The following is an 18390-nucleotide window of genomic DNA, read 5'->3' as shown; positions in this document are numbered from 1 at the left end:
AGGTTTGCAAACAGTTTGGGAGGTTTCCGATCTAAAGCTAGTGTAGGTAAATTTTTTTCTGAAAGGAAATAAATCTAAATATAACTTGTCCCAGGGAGAGTCTGGGGAGTGGTCAGGTGGAAAGAAACAAAACTCAGTACCCATCTCCTGATAAATCTGAGCTCCTCCAAGGACTGGAAAGCTCCCAAGTGAGAAGATTGTAAACCCAGTGTGGAAAAGTGGAAGGGAAGTCAATGTGGGTGATTAGCCATGGCAGAGTGCCAAATCCCACGTCTCAGCCACTTTATCTTTGCTTCCTATCTGTTCTTGGAGGAGATATTGTCAAGAATAGTATACGAATCTAGAATGAGGAAGGAGAAAGACCTAGTGGTGAGAGGTGAAAAATGTCTGAGAACACTGCTGAGAACTCTGGGTGGATATAAATCTTATGGTAAATTAACTCCCACACTACTCTTAGGTACATAAAAATGGAATGAATAGTCTCTGCTATTTTCTTCCACACCTGGTCATCTTTTTATGTTGCCCATTGTATTTAATGCCACTTTCATGATGTCAGTCATTGAGGATGGAAATTTCTTTCTGTGATGAAGAAGAAAAGCTTTTCTTTGATTCTCTTATGTTTAGTGGCTGGGGCCTATGGATTAAACTAACAAAAGACAGGTTAATAGGCGGAAAAAAGTTTATTTACATGTGCAATGTGCATAAATGCAAGTACTCAGCGATGAGTAACTTAAAGGGTTATTAGAAATAGTAGATTAGTAGGAAAGGGGAGGAGGGAGAAAGACTCCTATGGGAAGAACAAATAGGTTTCTTTAGAAAAGACAAACAGGTTTTTTTAGAACAAACAAGAGATAAAGTTTGTGGTAATATTTGTCTCCACAGGTATGAGCAGTCTTTCTGACTATCAGGATCAAATTTCCCCCAGAGAAGGGTTTTATGATAGGTTTTACTCTTGGTCTCTCCTGGGGGCAGACCTGTCCCAAAGAGAGAATTTATGGCACGCGTCATTTCTCTAAAGTTTCTGCCTTAAGTCAGATAAGAGAAGCTCTGAGAAGGCTTCTTTCTGTATCTGTTGAATTTCAAATGTCTTCAGTTTAAAAGAGTCTTTGTAACACCCCTGGGGTTCTGAGTGGTCCCCACACCTGCAGCTCTGCTTTTCGTTCGTGACCTAATCCTCTGATGAGGCTATGAGTTTCTGAAGGATCTTATTCATCATTTACCCCTAGAGCCTAGGATGTGTGTGTGTGCTAAGTCACTTCAGTCACATCCGACTCTTTGTGACCCTATGGAGAGGCTTCTCTGTCCATGGGATTCTCCAGGCAAAGAATACTGGAGTGGGCTGCCATGCCCACCTCCAGGGGATCTTCCCTACTCGAGGTGGAACCCATGTTTCTTACGTCTCCTGTATTGGCAGGCAGGTTCTTTACCACTAACACCACCTCGGAAGCCCTAAAATCTAGCACATGGTTTGCATACTTGTTAAGTTTGAATGAATGAGTAAATAAACTAAAAGTGTATTGTTTTCTTAACATTTGTCAAAGGGCAATAAACAAAAATCATGACACCTTTTAGAGGACAATTCCCAGAATATCTTTAGCCTTGATCTCTCTCCTGTGGTATTGTTTAATCTCTAGCTCATGTCTGATCCTTTGCAACCCCATGGACTGCAGCCCTGCCAGGCTCCACTCTCCGTGGGATTCTCCAGGCAAGAATGCTGAAGTGGGTTGCCGTTTCCTTCTCCAGGGGATCTTCCCAACCCAGAGATCTAACTCGAGTCTCCTGCATTATAGGAAGATTCTTTACCACTGGGCCATCTGGAAAGTCTTATTGTCAACTCTTTGTAGCCTATCTCCACCAGGTTTCATGATCATCTCAAATTCACCCTATCCTACTATGAACCCATTATCTTTCCTGAAAACCTGTTCTTCATATGTTTCCTAATTCAGGGGATGGCATGTCACCAGATACCTAACTACCCAAGCTTTATAAATGTTATTCCTATTCACTCTCCTCTTTCCCCCTATAGGGAATCATCACACAGTTCTACAGACTATACCACTAAAGTATGTCAAGAATAAACACTCCCTCTGCCCCTGTTCTGTTCTCGTCATCCTTGCCTGGTGTTCTAGCAATCTCTTAACTGATTCACTGTTTCTAATATCTTTGCGCTCCAATCCATCACCACATTTTTCAAAACAGGTAACCCAACAGTCTGCTGCTGAAAATCCTCTAATATTCCAGTGCTCAGCAGTCATCTTTCCTTAGTTATGAAATGACATTGCTGAGGCCTCACCCTATATTACTGCCAGATGTAGTCTCCCCATCACACTTTTAGGGTCACAGCCCAGCTCCATCTCTGCTTCTTTCCCCACTCTGACTCCTCAACTCCGCTTCCAGCTCACATGCAGATCTTGGCTCTCTGCCTCTAGTCACCTTAAAGAATTTCAGAGTTACTAGCTGCTTTCTTCATTTCGATTCCATTAAGCAAAAGCAGATTTTTATGGAATCTCCAGAAATGATAGGGCATAATGATGGCACAGTCAGAGGAACCATCAACACAATTGTTTAAAGATACAGTGAGTTCTCTACATTGGAAACCTCAAGTTGCAAACTTTCAAAGATGCCAATGTGTGTTCCATCAATGAAAGGCATGAGTGAAACTGCAGTATGCCCTCCATCTCCTTCAGATGATCCTTCAGCTCTACCATCTCCCACCGCCTGTTCCTCCTCCAGTCAGTAACTTTTCTTGCCTGTTCACATGATGCCAGTCCCTGTATGCCAGTTGTTGTATTGTACTACTGTACTTTCAAGGTACTGCACTGTCAGATTAAAAATGTTTTCTGGGGACTTCCCTGGTGGTCCAGTAGTCAAGACGCCATGCTTCAACAAAGAGAGCATCACCAGACACCAAATCTTTTAGCTCCTTGATCTTGGACTTAGCCTTCAGAACCGTTGAAAATACATGTTTGTTGTTTAAGCCAAAAAAAAAAAAAAGACTCCCCACTTCCAGTGCAAGGGGCATGGGTTCCATCCCTGGCCAGGGAACTAGCATCCCTCATGATGCATGGTAGTCAAAACAAAAAAAAAAAGTTTTCTTTATTTTTTTGTTTGTTTTTATGTATTATTTGTGTGAAAAGTATTATAAACCTATACCTGTATAGTACCACCTAACCAATTGTGTTAGTTGGATACCTAGGCTAACTTTGTCGGACTTACAAACAAATTGGACTTAACGAACGTGCTCTTGGAACGGAGCTCGTTTGTATGTAGGGAACTTGCTGTACTTCTCTGGCATTTTCTGTGTCTCCCTGGCTGTGATCCACTCGAAGCCATGACCTCACCCTCTGCCATGTTGCTCTAGAGCTTCCCTCATTAGAGTAGAATCCCTTCACATCTTCTCTGCCAAAGTCCTAACAGCTTCCACTCCCAGCTCTTGCCACCCCATGGACTGTAGCCCACCAGGGTCCTCTGTCAGTGGGACTTTCCAGGCAAGAATACTGGAACGGGTTGCCATTTCCTTCTCCAGGGGATCTTCCTGACCCAGAGATTGAACACGTGTTTCCAGTATTGCAGGCAGATTCTTTACTGCCGGACCACCAAGAATTCCTCAGCTCTAGTAGACAATACTGAAATCCTCATGTTTGTTAAATTCTTCATGTGGAACCTGCTTCCATCTAGCTACAACCACCTGACCTCACCTTTTATAACCAATCAGTTCCATTAAGCTATTTTCCAGGACAAAGGTGCAGTTCTCTTTTTAGGAGGAATTCTACCATCCCCTGAGCCAATCAACTCAAATTTTGGTTATTTTTTACAACAATGTGCTTTGTTTGTGTATTGTTGGAGTTAACACAGATTTTTTTTCCCAACTAGTTAATATTTGTGGTTCACTATTGTCCAGAAAAATAGTGAAGAGAGAGAACCAAAGGTGTTGAAGATCCATTGAGATATGCAAAGAAACTATTGCAAGTTCTTTATTTTTCAAATTATTTATTTTTGTTTATGTTTATATATGTTAGTCTATGTACAGTACTGATAGTATACTATATTTGTATGTCAAGGCAGGGTGGTTAAAAATATTTGCTGACAAAGGCATATACTCAAAAAGTTTAAAGACCATTGCTCCAGAAGGCAGAATCACAATGATCTTAGTGCAGTTTCCAAGCCCTTTTCAAACAGTGCCCAGTAGTATTTGAGTTGTTAAAAAGATAATCTTTTTTAAAAGACAAAATCATGACCCTCCTATAGAAAAAAATTAATGCATGTTAAAGATTTTATTTAACTCATTATTAATGAAGGAGAACTGGAGAATCCAAAGAGTAGATATTTTTATAGGTCAGAAATATTGAAAGAAATGTGCAAATTCAGGCAAGACTGCCTTCTTCCAAAGGCAGAGAAGGAAGTCCATTGAACTTCCCAGGGTCAAAACTTTATGTCTTTAAGGTCAAGGATGTTTTGCATTGCTTTCATTTGTCTATGAGCTATAAAATAGTTCAAATGACAAGCTCAGAATCTATATAAAATCAAGATCAGGAAGGGTGTGCTCTAGACCAGGGCACTTAAGGCCTGCAGGCCCAATCAAGCCAGCCGCCTGTTTTTGTAAATAAAGCTCTATTGGAACATGGCCACATCCATTCATTTAGGCATTGCCTATGGACACAGCTGAGTGACTGAACTGAACTGATGGCTACTTTCCAGCTATGAAAGTATTTTTGAGTTGCCCAGATAGAGAGAGAGAAAATACTTCTTATCTAGCTCTTCACACCAAGTTTGCCAACACCTGCTGTAGAAGACCATGCACAGTTTTCCCATGAAGCACAAAGTTTTCTCTACACACCTTTATCCCAAGAGGGTCTCCCTCCCAGAAGTCCCACCCACCACCACAGTTTATATTCTCACTGCCCCCCACCCCGAAAGGTTCCTGGGCCTCTGCATTAGTGAATCTCAACACACGGATTGTGAGTCCCCCAAAAGTTCCCTCAACAGGCCTCAGACTGCTTCCAAAGGCTGTAGCTCTCTCTCTGTTTATTTGGCAGTGCGACCTGTTGGTAGTAAACTAGAGAACCTGTGCTAGAGTCTGGTAAGGACTGAATTGTGTTCCCCAAGATTCACTTGTTCAAGTCCCAACCCCCATTCCAGAAAGTGACTGCATTTGGAAATAGGACCTACAAAGAGATGACTGAGTTAACCTGAGGCCTTCAGGGTGGGGCCCCAATCCAACACAACCGGTGTCCTGAAATGAGGTGGTGACACCAGGGATTCCACAAGGAGAAAAGGCCACATGAGCGTGCTGTGAGAGGACAACCACCCGCAAGCCAAGAAGAGTTCCCAGGAGGAACAAAACCTGCCCACACTTTGTTCTGAGACTTTCAGCCTCCAGAACTGCAGGAACATAAATATCTATCATTTAAGCTACCCAGTTGGCGGTCTTTGTGATGGTAGCCCTGGCAAAATTAAAACAGGGCTATTCGTATTACCTGACCTGAAAACTGCAGCAGGGCTTAGAAAATTGGCCTCCGGAAGTCTGGAGGAGATCACTTTATTCTTTGGGGACTGAAAGCAGTGATCAGCCATAGACTGATCCAGATAGAGTCAGCCTACTGGGGGTGACTAATGTTAGAGTATATTTGCCCCAGACACTCAATCACAAAATCATTCATTAATCCTTTATAAGATGATGTGACCACAGAGGGATACATATGTGTCAGCGGTGGCGGTGAGAGAGGGGTGGACAGGATGAGTTCTCCTCTGGGGATTCATGGTCTAGGAATGGAGACAGATACAAACACAACCAACTGTCTCAAGTCCTCTGTATACTGGCATGAGGGTGTTAAAGCACAAACCAAGAAGGAATCATAATACCAGGTAACAAGTCCTGTGAAAGAGGGTGTTCTTTTTTAAGTAAGAGTCCAGAGGACAAAGGATTGATTTAGTCAGAGAAGAGCAGACAGGAGGGAGAAGGGGGATGGTCATGGAGGGATTCAATGAAAGAAGTCCTACTGGAATGAGACTTAATGTGTGGGGGAGGTACAGAGTTTTAGCTTCCTGCACTGTCCTCTAGGCTTGAAATGCATGGTAGGCTTAAAACAGATGTTCTCACAATTTTTGCTTAGTCAAGGCATAAAACCCTAGTGTCAGGCATGCCATCCATTCCCTCTTTCTTAGGGGCTAAAACTCAAGTGGGCAAGAGAGAGGCACAAAAATGAAATTCTTATGTTTTCCTGGGACTTCCCTGATGGTCCAGTGGCTGATTCCATGCTCCCAATGCAGTAGGGCCAGTTCCATCCCTGGTCAGGGAACTAGATCCCATATGCCACAACTGAAGATTGTCCATGCTGCAATTAAGACCAGTGCAGCCAAAGAAATTCTGATGTACTTCTGAAATGAGATTGATATTTTATTTATTAAAAAAAAAAAAGCCCTAGTCACATTTTAATTGCCCTTAATAACCCAGTAGGTTTCTAGTCAGTTGAGTTCAGGTCTGTGGCTCAGTCGGGTTTGACTCTTTGTGACCCTGTGGACTGCCACTCACCAGGCTTCTCTGTCCATCACTAACTCCCAGAGCTTACTCAAACTCATGTCTATTGAGTCCATGATGCCATACCGCCATCTCATCCACTGTCATCCCCTTCTCCTCCCACCTTCAATATTTCCCGGCAACAGGGTCTTTTCAAATGAGTTAGTTCTTCACATCAGGTGGCCAAAATATTGGAGCTTCGGGTTCAGCATCAGTCCTTCCAATGAACATTCAGGACTGATTTCCTTTAGTATGAACTGTTTGATCTCGTTGCAGTCCAAGGGACTCTCAAGAGTCTTCTCCAACACCACAGTTCAAAAACATCAATTCTTTGGCACTCAGCTTCCTTTATAGTCCAACTCTCACATTCATACATGACAACTGGAAAAACCGTAGCTTTAACTAGACAGACCTTTGTTGGCAAAGTAATGTCGCTGCTTTTTAACACGCTGTCTAGGTTGGTCATAACTTTTCTTTCAAGGAGCAAACATCTTTTAATTTCATGGCTGCAGTCACCATCTGCAGTGATTTTGGAGCCCAAAAAAATAGCCTGTCACTATTTCCATTGCTTCCCCATCTATTTGCCATGAAGTGATGGGACTGGATGCCATGATCTTAGTTTTCTGAATGTTGAGTTTTAAGCCAACTTTTTCACTCTCCTCTTTCACTTTCATCAAGAGGCTCTTTAGTTCTTCTTCGCTTTCTGCCATAAGTGTGGTGTCATCTGCATATCTGAGGTTATTGATATTTCTCCCGGCAATCTTGATTCCAGCTTGTGCTTCCTCCAGCCCAGCGTTTCTCATGATGTACTCTGCATATAAGTTAAATATGCAGGGTGACAATATACAGCCTTGACGTACTCGTTTCCTGATTTGAAACCAGTCTGTTGTTCCATGTCCAGTTCTAACTGTTGCTTCTTGATTTGCATACCAATTTCTCAGGAGGCAGGTCAGGTGGTCTGGTAGTCCCATCTCTTGAAGAACTTTCCACAGTTTGTTGTGGTTCACACAGTCAAAGGTTTTGGCATAGTCAATAAAGGAGAAGTAGATGTTTTTCTGGAACTCTCTTGCTTTTTCAGTGATCCAGCGGATGTTGGCAATTTGATCTCTGATTCCTCTGCCTTTTCTAAAACCAGGTTGAACATCTGAAAGTTCATGGTTCACATATTGTTGAAGCCTGGCTTGGAGAATTTTGAGCATTACTTTTGAGCTAGCATGTGAGATCAGTGCAATTGTGTGGTAGCTTGAGCCTTCTTTGTCATTGCCTTTCTTTGGGATTGGAATGAAAACTGACCTTTTCCAGTCTTGTGGCCACTGCTGAGTTTTCCAAATTTTCTGGCATATTGAGTGCAGCACTTTCACAGCATCATCTTTTAGGATTTGAAATAGCTCAACTGGAATTCCATCACCTCCACTAGCTTTGTTCATAGTGATGCTTCCTAAGGCCCACTTGACTTTACATTCCAGGGTGTCTGGCTCTAGGTGAGTGATCACACCATCGTGATTATCATAGTTCTTCTGTGTATTCTTGCCACCTCTTCTTAATATCTTCTGCTTCTGTTAGATCCATACCATTTCTGTCCTTTATTATGCCCATCTTTGCATGAAGTGTTACCTTGGTATCTCTAATTTTCTTGAAGAGATCTCTAGTCTTTCCCATTCTATTGTTTTCCTCTATTTCTTTGCATTGATCGCTGAGGAAGGCTTTCTTACCTCTCCTTGCTGTTCTTTGGAACTCTGCATTCAAACGGGTATATCTTTCCTTTTCTCCTTTGCCTTTAGCATCTCTTTTTTTCTCAGCTATTTGTAAGGCCTCCTCAGACAACCATTTTGTCTTTTTGCATTTCTTTTTCTTAGGGATTTTCTTGATCACAGCTTCCTGTACAATGTCACAAACCTCTGTCCATAGTTCTTCAGGCACACTGTCTATCAGATCTAATCCCTTGAATCTATTTGTCACTTCCACTGTATCATAGTAAGGGATTTGATTTAGGTCATACCTGAATGGTCTTGTGGTTTTCCCTACTTTCTTCAATTTAAGTCTGAATTTGACAATAAGGAGTTCATGATCTGAGCCACAGTCATCTCCCCATCTTGTTTTTGCTGACTGTATAGAGCTTCTCCATCTTTGGCTGCAAAGAATATAATCAATCTGATTTCAGTGTTGACCATCTGGTGATGTCCATGTGTAGAGTCTTCTCTTGCGGTGTTGGAAGAAGGTGTTTGCTATGACCAGTGCATTCTCTTGGCAAAACTCTATTAGCCTTTTCCCTGCTTCATTCTGCACTCCAAAGCCAAATTTGCCTGTTACTCCTTGACTTCCTACTTTTGTGTTCCAGTCCCCTATAATGAAAAGGACATCTTTTTTGGGTGTTAGTTCTAGAAGGTCTTGTAGGTCTTCACATAACTGTTCAACTTCAGCTTCTTCAGAATTACTGCTCTGAGCATAGACTTGGATTACTGTGATATTGAATGGTTTGCCTTGGAAATGAACAGAGATCATTCTGTTATTTTTGAGATTGCATCCAAGTACTGCATTTTGGACTGTTTTGTTGACTATAATGGCTACTTCATTTCTTCTGAGGGATTCTTGCCCAAGTAGTAGATATAACGGTCATCTGAGTTAAATTCACCCACTCTAGGTCATTTTAGTTTGCTGATTCCTAAAATGTGGAAGTTTGCTCTTGCCATCTCCTGTTTGACCACTTTCAATTTGCCTTGATTCATGGACCTAACATTCCAGGTTCCTATGCAATGTTGCTCTTTGCACCATTGGACTTTACTTCCATCACCAGTCACGTCCACAAATGGGTGTTGTTTTTGCTTTTGCTCTGTTTCTTCATTCTTTCTGGAGTTATTTCTCCACTAATCTCCAGTAGCATATTGGGCACCTACTGACCTGGGGAATTCATCTTTCAGGGTCCCATCTTTTTGCCTTTTCATACTGTTCATGGTGTTCTCAAGGCAAGAATACTAAAGTGGTTTCTAGTCAGTAACCCTTATCAAAATCAAAGTTGGTTATGTAATTTGATGAGTCCAGGGAGCCCTACGAGGTGTGTGCAGTATACTCTCCTGATATAATTATCAGCATCAGTATCTCTGGGCAGATTTATACTGGCCTCATTGTCCAAATTTCAACTGTGTGTATCACTGCCCCTTTTACTGGCAAAAGGAAAGCAACAGTGCTTTTTAATCCTATGACTTCTATTTCTCTTTGTTTTTGTTTTGCCAGGGTAAAGCCTATTTCTCTTTTTTATATTTTCCACGATGAAAATAACTTATTCTAGTTATATAAATGACCCATGTAAAACATTCAAATGATACCATTTCATCTCTACCCTAATGAGATCATCAGAAATCCTCTGGACCAGCTAGAACAATAATGTATATTAGCTTTTCCCCTCATACCACTTAAGAAAGCTATCATATACAGTTAGCCACTCTTAGAAGAAAGAGGGAATATAAGTTACATTTAAAAGAAAAGTAAATTTGGGGGAGGGATGGGTAGTGTGGGAATTACGTGGTCAATTTTTATGAACTCTAGGGAAGCAGCTGGTGAATTAACCACAATATTTGATCAAAGAAAACAAAACTCTTCAATTACATTGAAGTGTTTGGAGTTTTCTAAGGAAAACAGACTGGGGTTTGGTAATTGCAGTGTTTTGGTTTGTCTTACCAACTTGTAAAATTTTTGAGATTGTATCCTTTAAAAAAAATCAATAAATAACAGTAGATTTTTAGCTCTCAGTTCCAGGAAAAAAGAATCAGCCTACCCTCAAGTTGAACCTGTATCCATGTGGTCATAATTAAATACCACCAAAGAACTGAAAATCTTCTGAGAACCTGACCACATTGTCGCATGTTCAGCTACACATAATAGAATGTCGCTAGACAACAGATGGCTGTTTCTAAAATGGCCTCTATAGACTCTTTGCAACCCCATGGACTGTAACCTGCCAGGCTTCTCTGTCGATGGGATTTTCCAGACAAGAATACTGGAGATGGGTTGCCATTTCCTTTTCCAGGGGATCTTCCTCACCCAGGGATGGAACCCACCTCTCCTGTGTCTCTGTCGTGGAAGCCATGGATGATGGGGAGAAAATGCTGAATGAGCATCTGGACCAAAGTAAGAAGGAAAGAGATTTTTTTTTTTTAAATCATATATCTGAGTCCAGGTGTTCAAAAGCTGTAAGCTTCGCATTGTAATATGACTTCAGTGTGGTCTCCAAAACCTCCTGGGGGCTTGTGGAAGCTGCTCATGCCAGATGTAGAGCCATGGAAAGAAAGATGCAGCAGAAAGGAGCTGTGGAAGGAAGAGTGTTCTACTGGGGGCATCCCAAGAGGCTTTATACGCAACAGTAGCCTATGGTCAAGGTCATAAAGGCTGGGGAGGGTTTGAAGGGGCAGGAAAGTAAAGACAGGACTCAAGATGGGCAGGGCATGCCTGTACAGCTGGAAAGAGAGGTGGATTTCAGGAATGTTCCCTAGTCAAGGAGAAAAACAATGCAGGGTTTAGTGTATGAAGGGAAACAATCAGATTTGTATTTTTGGACACCAAATATAGGCAACAGCATAGAAAATGAATTAGAGAGGTGAATCTTTGGAAGTGAGGTAATGGGTTATAAAGTTAATGTAATATAGGCCTTGAATGTGGCAGAGATCAAAGGAGTAGAAATTAAATGTAGGCAGACCCTAAAGTTGAGTGTGTGCTCAGTCATGTCCAACTCTTTGTGACCCCATGGCCTGTACCCTGCCAGGCTCCTCTGTCCATGGGATTTTTCAGGCAAGAGTACTGGAGTGGGTTGCCATTTCCTTCTCCAGGGGATATTCCCAACCCAGGGATTGAACCTGGGTCTCCTGCATCTCCTGCATTCCCTGTGGCTCAGATGGTGAAGAATCTGCCTGCAGTGTTGGAGACCCAGCTTCAATTCCTGGGCCAGGAAGATCCCCTGGAGGAGGGCATGGGCCACCCACTCCACTGTTCTTACCAGGAGAATTTCATGGACAGGGAGCAGGCTACAGTCCATGGGGTCACAAAGAGTTGGACACAACTGAGCTACTAACACACACACAGACCCTAAGGTTAGAACAAGCTCTATTTTTTTTTTTTTTCCCTCAAAACAATTGTTTTCTCTGTCCACTGATGAATCTCAGCCTGGAAACCCCCACTTCACAGATGACATCCTTTCTCTTGTTTCTGGACTTATGCCCCACCTCCCTACCATGGGAGAGAAATAAGGGAAATTCCTCTTCCCCCACAAGGGCAGGAGGGGTTGGAGGGAGGCATCTTCACCCCACATTGCAGGGACAGAAAACAGGATAACTGGCATGCTGGCTTCCTCTCCCGCTCCCTAAAGGACCAGTGAGATAAACAGCGGTTCTGTTCTAGACTCCTAGTCATACACTCCTCTGTGGCTTTCTAAATGCCATCATGCTCTCTTTCTAGCTCTCTCTGGTTCGCTTCAATGGCAAGAAAGGTGATGCTGTCCAAATACCTGCCTTCCAACGGCACTTATATAACATAACCTGTCGTCCCTCGGTGGTTGACAGCCAGGCTTATCTGGATCCAGATCCTAGTTGTGCCACGGCCTCAACTAAGGATGACTTCCTGCCTCTGTGCCTGCTTCCCCACGGGCCCACTGGGTACCTGCCTCATAGGATGGTTAGGAGAAATAGACAGTCATGTCTATTCGCTTGTGTCTAGTCGCTCAGTTGTGTCCAACTCTTTGCGACCCCATGGACTGTAGCCTGTTCCCTGTCCATGAAATTCTCCTGGCGAGAACAGTGGAGTGGGTTGCCCTCCTCCAGTAAAGCACCTCCAAGTAAAGCACTTGGACCAGTGCCTGGCACAGAGTAAGTACTTAATAAGCATTAGCAATTATTATTACATATCAAAATAGTCATGTCTCTTTTCTAAAATGAGAACAACAGTGGGTGAGAGAATCTTAGCAGTGTGGTGTTTCCACCCTGCAGACAGGGTCAGCATCAGAATTCTAGTGGGTGAAGAGATAAGGGGGTTATGACTGCAGTCAAGGGTGGGGGACGGCTTTGGGGAAAGGGGTGTCAAGTGGAGACCACTAGCCTGCAGCCAACTAGACTGCAGCCAACCTAGACACTCCAGGTTATTTAAATGAGATACTTTAAAGAAAAGACCATTCTCCATATAAAAGCCCACACCTCTGTGGAGCCAGCCACTAGCCTGTCTCACTTCCCTTAAGATGGCGGCACTCACCCTACAACTCACATCCTTCCATTTGGATCCCAGGCTTAGTGAAAGCTGAAAATATTTGCCATGCCTTGGTGGCTCAGATGGCAAAGAATCTGCCTGCAATTCAGGAGACCCAGGTTTGATCCCTGGATCGGGAAGATCCCCTGGAGGAGGGCATGGCAACCCACTCCAGTGTTCTTGCCTGGAGAATTCCATGGACAGCAGAGTCTGGTGGGCTACAGTGACTAACACTTTCACTTTCAAGCAATCTTCCCTATGATGTTTAATTCATTGTTAACAAAACAAAACTTCTGAAAGGGAGAGAATGAAAATTAGAAAAAAGATTGAGACTATTGGTGGTGGTGGTTGTTTTTTGCTGGGGCGGGGGTGGCTGCACTGGATTTTTGATGCTGCATAAGGGCTTTCTCTAGTTGTGATGTGAGGACTTCTCATTGAGGTGTCTTCTCTTATTACTGAGCACAGGCTCTAGGTGTTTGGGCTTCAGTAGTTGCAGCATGATCTCCATTGTTGTGGTGCACAGGCTCAGTTGCCCCACGGCACATGGACTCTTCCCAGACCAGGGATCGAACCTGTGTCCCCTGCATTGGCAGGCAGATTCTTCTTCACCGGACCATCGTGGAAGCCCGAGACTAATTTTAATAGAGACACACGGGATCTTAGAACTGGAAGGAAATCAAGAAATCCTTTAGTTGTTTTCTGGACTCCAACCTTTTTTTTTTTTTTTTTTTTTTTAGCAGAGTGCTTTATTCAAACAAAAATTTGCTTGAAATCTGTACCCATAAAACAGATAAGCCCAGAATCACTTTGAGAAAGCAATGCATACAAAGATGGGAACTGGTGGGATCAGCTTGTCTGAATTATCTACCTAGGGGACAGGTGAGAGGGGAGTGCATTATTTGTAGAGAATTGCAAAACAACAATAAAACCAGTTAATAGCTGGTCTGCTTCAAGCAAGTCAATCCTAAAGGAAATCGGTCCTGAATATTCATTGGAAGGACTGATGCTGAAGCTGAAGCTTCAATACTTTGACCACCTGGTGGGAAGACTTGACTCACTTAGAAAAGACCTTGATGCTGGGAAAGATTGAAGGCAGGAGGAGAAAGGGATGACAGAGGGCGAGAGGGTTGGATGGCATCACTGACTCAATGGGCATGAGTTTGAGCAAACTCCAGGAGATAAGACGGACAGGGAAGCCTGGCATGCTGCAGTCCATGGGGTCTCGAAGAGTCAGACATGACTTAGCAACTGAAAAACAACTGCTTTGTGTTATTGCTGTGCACTGTCAAGTCTATATAACATCATTTAAGGGCTTCCCTTGTGGCTCAGCTGGTAAAGAATCTGACCACAATGCAGGAGATGTGGGTTTGGTCCCTGGGTTGGGAAGATACCCTGGAGAGGGGAAAGGCTACCCACTCCAGTCTTCTTGCCTAGAGAATTCCATGGACTGTATAGTCCATGGGATCACAAAGAATCGGACACCACTGAGCGACTTTCACTTTCATTTTTTCAGCAATTAAGTACTCCCATCTGCCCAGGTGGATGCATGCCCCCTCCCACCCCCGCCCCCCGGCACATCACTGGGTGAAGTGAGGAGGAGGGATCAGAAATCTGCCAACATAACTCCCAACCCAAACAAGTCCCAGTGGCTCCGTGGAACGAGTTTTAAAAACCATCTATCCAGCCCACTCTGCTTATCTGTCAAACCCAGAAAGGTTAAATGACTTGCCCAAGGCCACCAAGCTAGACTCATAAAAGTGACATTCAAATTCAGAGCCGGTGCCCTCTGTGTCTACTCCCCAAAGCCTTCATCTGGGTGAAGAGAAGGCAGCATCTTGTTCTTTATTTCCCCTGCTTGATGGTGGTATGGGTTGATTTGTGTCCTCCTGACCCAGAATTCCTATACTGAAGTCCTAATTCCCAATACCTCAGCATGGGACCCTATTTGAAAAGAAAATAGTTGCAGATCCAATTACTTGGTCATAACATGAGGTCACTGAAGACGAGCCCTAATCCAATATGACCATTGTCCTTATAAAAGGAGGAAATTTGGATATAGACACACACGTGTAGAGACAATGCTACATGAGGATGAAAGCAGAGACCAAGGCAATGATGTATAAGCTAAGAAACACCAAAAATTGCTGGCAAACCACCAAAAGCTAAGAAGAAAGCCTGGAACAGGTTCTCCTGCATACTATCAGAGGCAACCAATGCTATTGACCTTGATCTTGGACTTCTAGCCTCCAGAGCTGTGAGACAATAAATTTCTGTTGTTTAAGCCACTCAGTTTGTGATACCTTGTTACAGCAGCCCTATCAGTCACTAAGTCATGTCCAGTTCTTTATGACCCTCCATGAACTACAGAACACCAGGCTTCCCTGTCCTTCACCATCTCCTGGAGTTTGCTCAAACTCATGTCCATTGAGTTGATGATGCCATCCAACTATCTCACCCTCTGTCACCCCCTTCTCCTCTTGCCCTCAGTCTTTCCCAGCATCAGGGTCTTTTCCAATGAACTGGCTCTTCACATCATGTGACCAAAGTACTGGAGCTTCAGCTTTAGCACTTGCAATGAGTGTTTAGGGTTGATTTCCTTTAGGATGGACTGGTTGGATCTCCTTGCAGTCCAAGTGACTCTCAAGAGTCTTCTCCAGCACTACAGTTCAAAAGCATCACTTCTTTGGTATTCAGCCTTCTTTATGGTCCAACTCTCACATCCGTTCATGACTACTGGAAAAACTAGAGCTTTGACTACACTGACCTTTGTTGGCAAAGTGATACTTGGAAGCCAGTATACCTAGTAAAAAGCAAATGGGACATCACTGCAGAGCTGTCCTCAAAGTAATGCACACCAGTGAGCTGGAATTGAGGTGGAAAGAGCCACAGAATTCAAAGCCACAGAACCTTTACAAAGTTTCAGTAATTAAGTCCTTGGAGATGGTTTCCAGTTAGTTGGCAGCTGCAAACCCAACTTCATGGAACTCAAAGTAAGATCGAGTTATTGTCTCCCACAAGTGGGAAGGACAGGAGAGTGTCTCGGGGAGACCGAAGCCTGGGCCCAAGTGCCCCAGGACCCTCTGTCCATCACTTCTCTGCTGTCAGCATCTTTCTCTTCTACCCAAGTGCAAAGAGTGTGGTCCCCAGGCCACCTCCAACAGCTTTGGGCACTGAACAACAAAAACGAGCCTCTTTTCTATCAGCTACAGTGAGGACAATCCCTGGGAAGGATTCTGCTTGAGCCAGCTATGCAGTCATCAGCGAGAGCAGTGCTAGACTACGAGAGGGAAGGTGTGCTGGGCAAGACAGCCCCAACCACCCAGATGCTCTGGGGCCCACCAGCTGTCCCCAGCAGAACCGAGGACTTGGGGCCATTGTTCCTTCCCTGTGGAAGTGCCTCCGTTCAAAGACAAACCACACTCTCCTTGCTTTCTCAGAAACATGCAGGAAGCAATTTAGACCATTTGGACCACCCATGAGAGCCATCTGTGCGTGGGAGGAACGGAAATGTCCATGCAGGTGCTGGTAGCCGTTTCCCAGAACCACGGGGCGTGGAATCAGACTGAAAGGACCCCTGAGAGGAAGCTGCCTTCTCCTCCCTGCCATGAGTGAGGGGATGCAGCTTTATCATAATCTGTAGCAAAATCCAGGAAAGTACTCCCCAAACAGCATGAGATTAAGAGCACATACTCTGAAGCCTGGGCTTCCCAGGCAGCACTAGTGGTAGGAAAAAAAAAAAAAAAAAACCCACCTGCCAATGCAGGAGACGCAAGAAAAGTGGGTTCCATTCCTGAGTTAGGAAGGTCCCCTGGAGGAGGGTATGGCAACCCACTCCAGTATTCTTGGCTGGAGAATCCCAGGGGCAGAGGAGCCTGGCAGGCTACAGTCCCTAGGATCCTACATGACTGAGTCAGCTTAGCATGCCTGTGAAGCCTAGATTCAAATTCCAGCTCTGCCCCTTAAGAGCTGTGTGACCTTGAGCAAGCTCCTTAATGTCTCTGTTTCAGCTTACTCCTGTGTAAAAAGTGTGATCATAAGTCTACTTTCCTCCTATTTTGAAAATTATAGGAGCTGATTTGCATAGAATCCTGACTATTGCCTGGTTGAAGAACATTTGCTGTTTCATTAATTTTGTTGTCATGATTACTCTGAGGAGCATGAGCTTTGAAATGGGACAGCCAGAGCTCATCCCATAGCTCTGAAAAGTGAAAGTGTCAGTCACTCAGGCGTGTCCAACTCTTTGCGACTCCATGTCACCTGCCAAGCTGCTCTGTCCATGGGATTCTCCAGGCAAGAATACGGGATTGGGTTGCCATTCCTTTCTCCAGGGGGTCTTCCCCGACCCAGGAATCGAACCCGGCTCTCCTGCATCGTAGGTGGATTCTCTACCATCTGAGCCACTGGGGAATCCCCCAGCTCTACCTCTTACTAATGCAGACTTGGGCAAGTTGCTTAAACCAGCTGGTGCCTCAGTTTCCCCATCTCTAAAAAGGAATGGTAGTTGTACCTTTCTCCTCACTTTGCTATGAGAACCGACTGGTATCAGACATTCCAGGTGCTAATAATGATGGTGCTTGCCACATGCTAAGCATTCCGTTGTCACTTTGTATTTAAATGCATTCAGCCCTAGCAACGCAAGCAAGTTATTAAGACCTACTACTATACACTCGGTATGGCCAGGGCTATGTGCCAGAATCTCAGAGGATACTGGGAAGAGGAGAACTGGAAGAGACCTGGGAGAACTTGTCCAACTCTGTCACTTGTTGGATTTTAGCTCCGAGCTCCAAGCATCTACATCTCCATCCACAGAAAGAGACAGGACCCATCTGTCAGCTCTCAGGAGAAGGGAAATTGGCGGCAATTCAAAAACTATGAGATTGACTGGAGGATGACTCGTGTTGTACCTCAAAAGTGGCTGGGTTTACTGGCAGCGAGCAGCTAATTACTTGAAAAATCTGTGGGAAGGCAGAGTGGTTAATATCTGCAGAGTAGTGATAGAATGGCCTGCTGTGAGAAAATGTCAACTCCGTATGGGGTTGGAGATGAGTCTGTATTAGGCAAGCTGTTCTCCATCCTAAACAGTCCTGCTGGGTGAGACTTAGTGGGCGTCATAGTGAGCCAAAGAAGGAAGTTTTTGACTTTGCTGCTTTTTTTACTCCAAGTACTGCTGTGAGTTAGCATATGGCATCTCAGATGCGAGAATGAACTGTAATTTGTGCTTGGGATATCTGCAGCTTGAAGTGATCTATTTGGCAAAGGAGAAAAAAAAAATTACAGAATATGATTAAGACCTGGGTGTCTTTAAAGGGAATAGACTTCTGGAAAACAAGCTCTGACATTCAGGTGCCTTGCCAAAAATTATCCCAAGCCATCCATCTCCGCAGTTCCACTTCAGTGCTTGGCAAGGGCGGGAATGAGGCAAGGCAGAGCCTCGACGTCCTCATGCTTCTGTGGTTCCAATAATGACATCATCTGTTACCGTGCTCTCCTTTTCCAACAATGGAAATCAGACTTGGAAAATCGCAATCACTCAGAATCAGCTACTTTTTCAAACGCCTCTCTTCCATCTATTAATTTACATTAACAGTTCCTCAACCTTAAAAATTATTTTATTTGCAAAGAGTGTGGGCAGTAGTAGAGTGGTATAA

The sequence above is a fragment of the Cervus canadensis genome, chromosome 16 (assembly GCF_019320065.1).
Source record: "Cervus canadensis isolate Bull #8, Minnesota chromosome 16, ASM1932006v1, whole genome shotgun sequence".
Taxonomy (NCBI): domain Eukaryota; kingdom Metazoa; phylum Chordata; class Mammalia; order Artiodactyla; family Cervidae; genus Cervus; species Cervus canadensis.
This window is presented reverse-complemented; position numbering follows the sequence as displayed.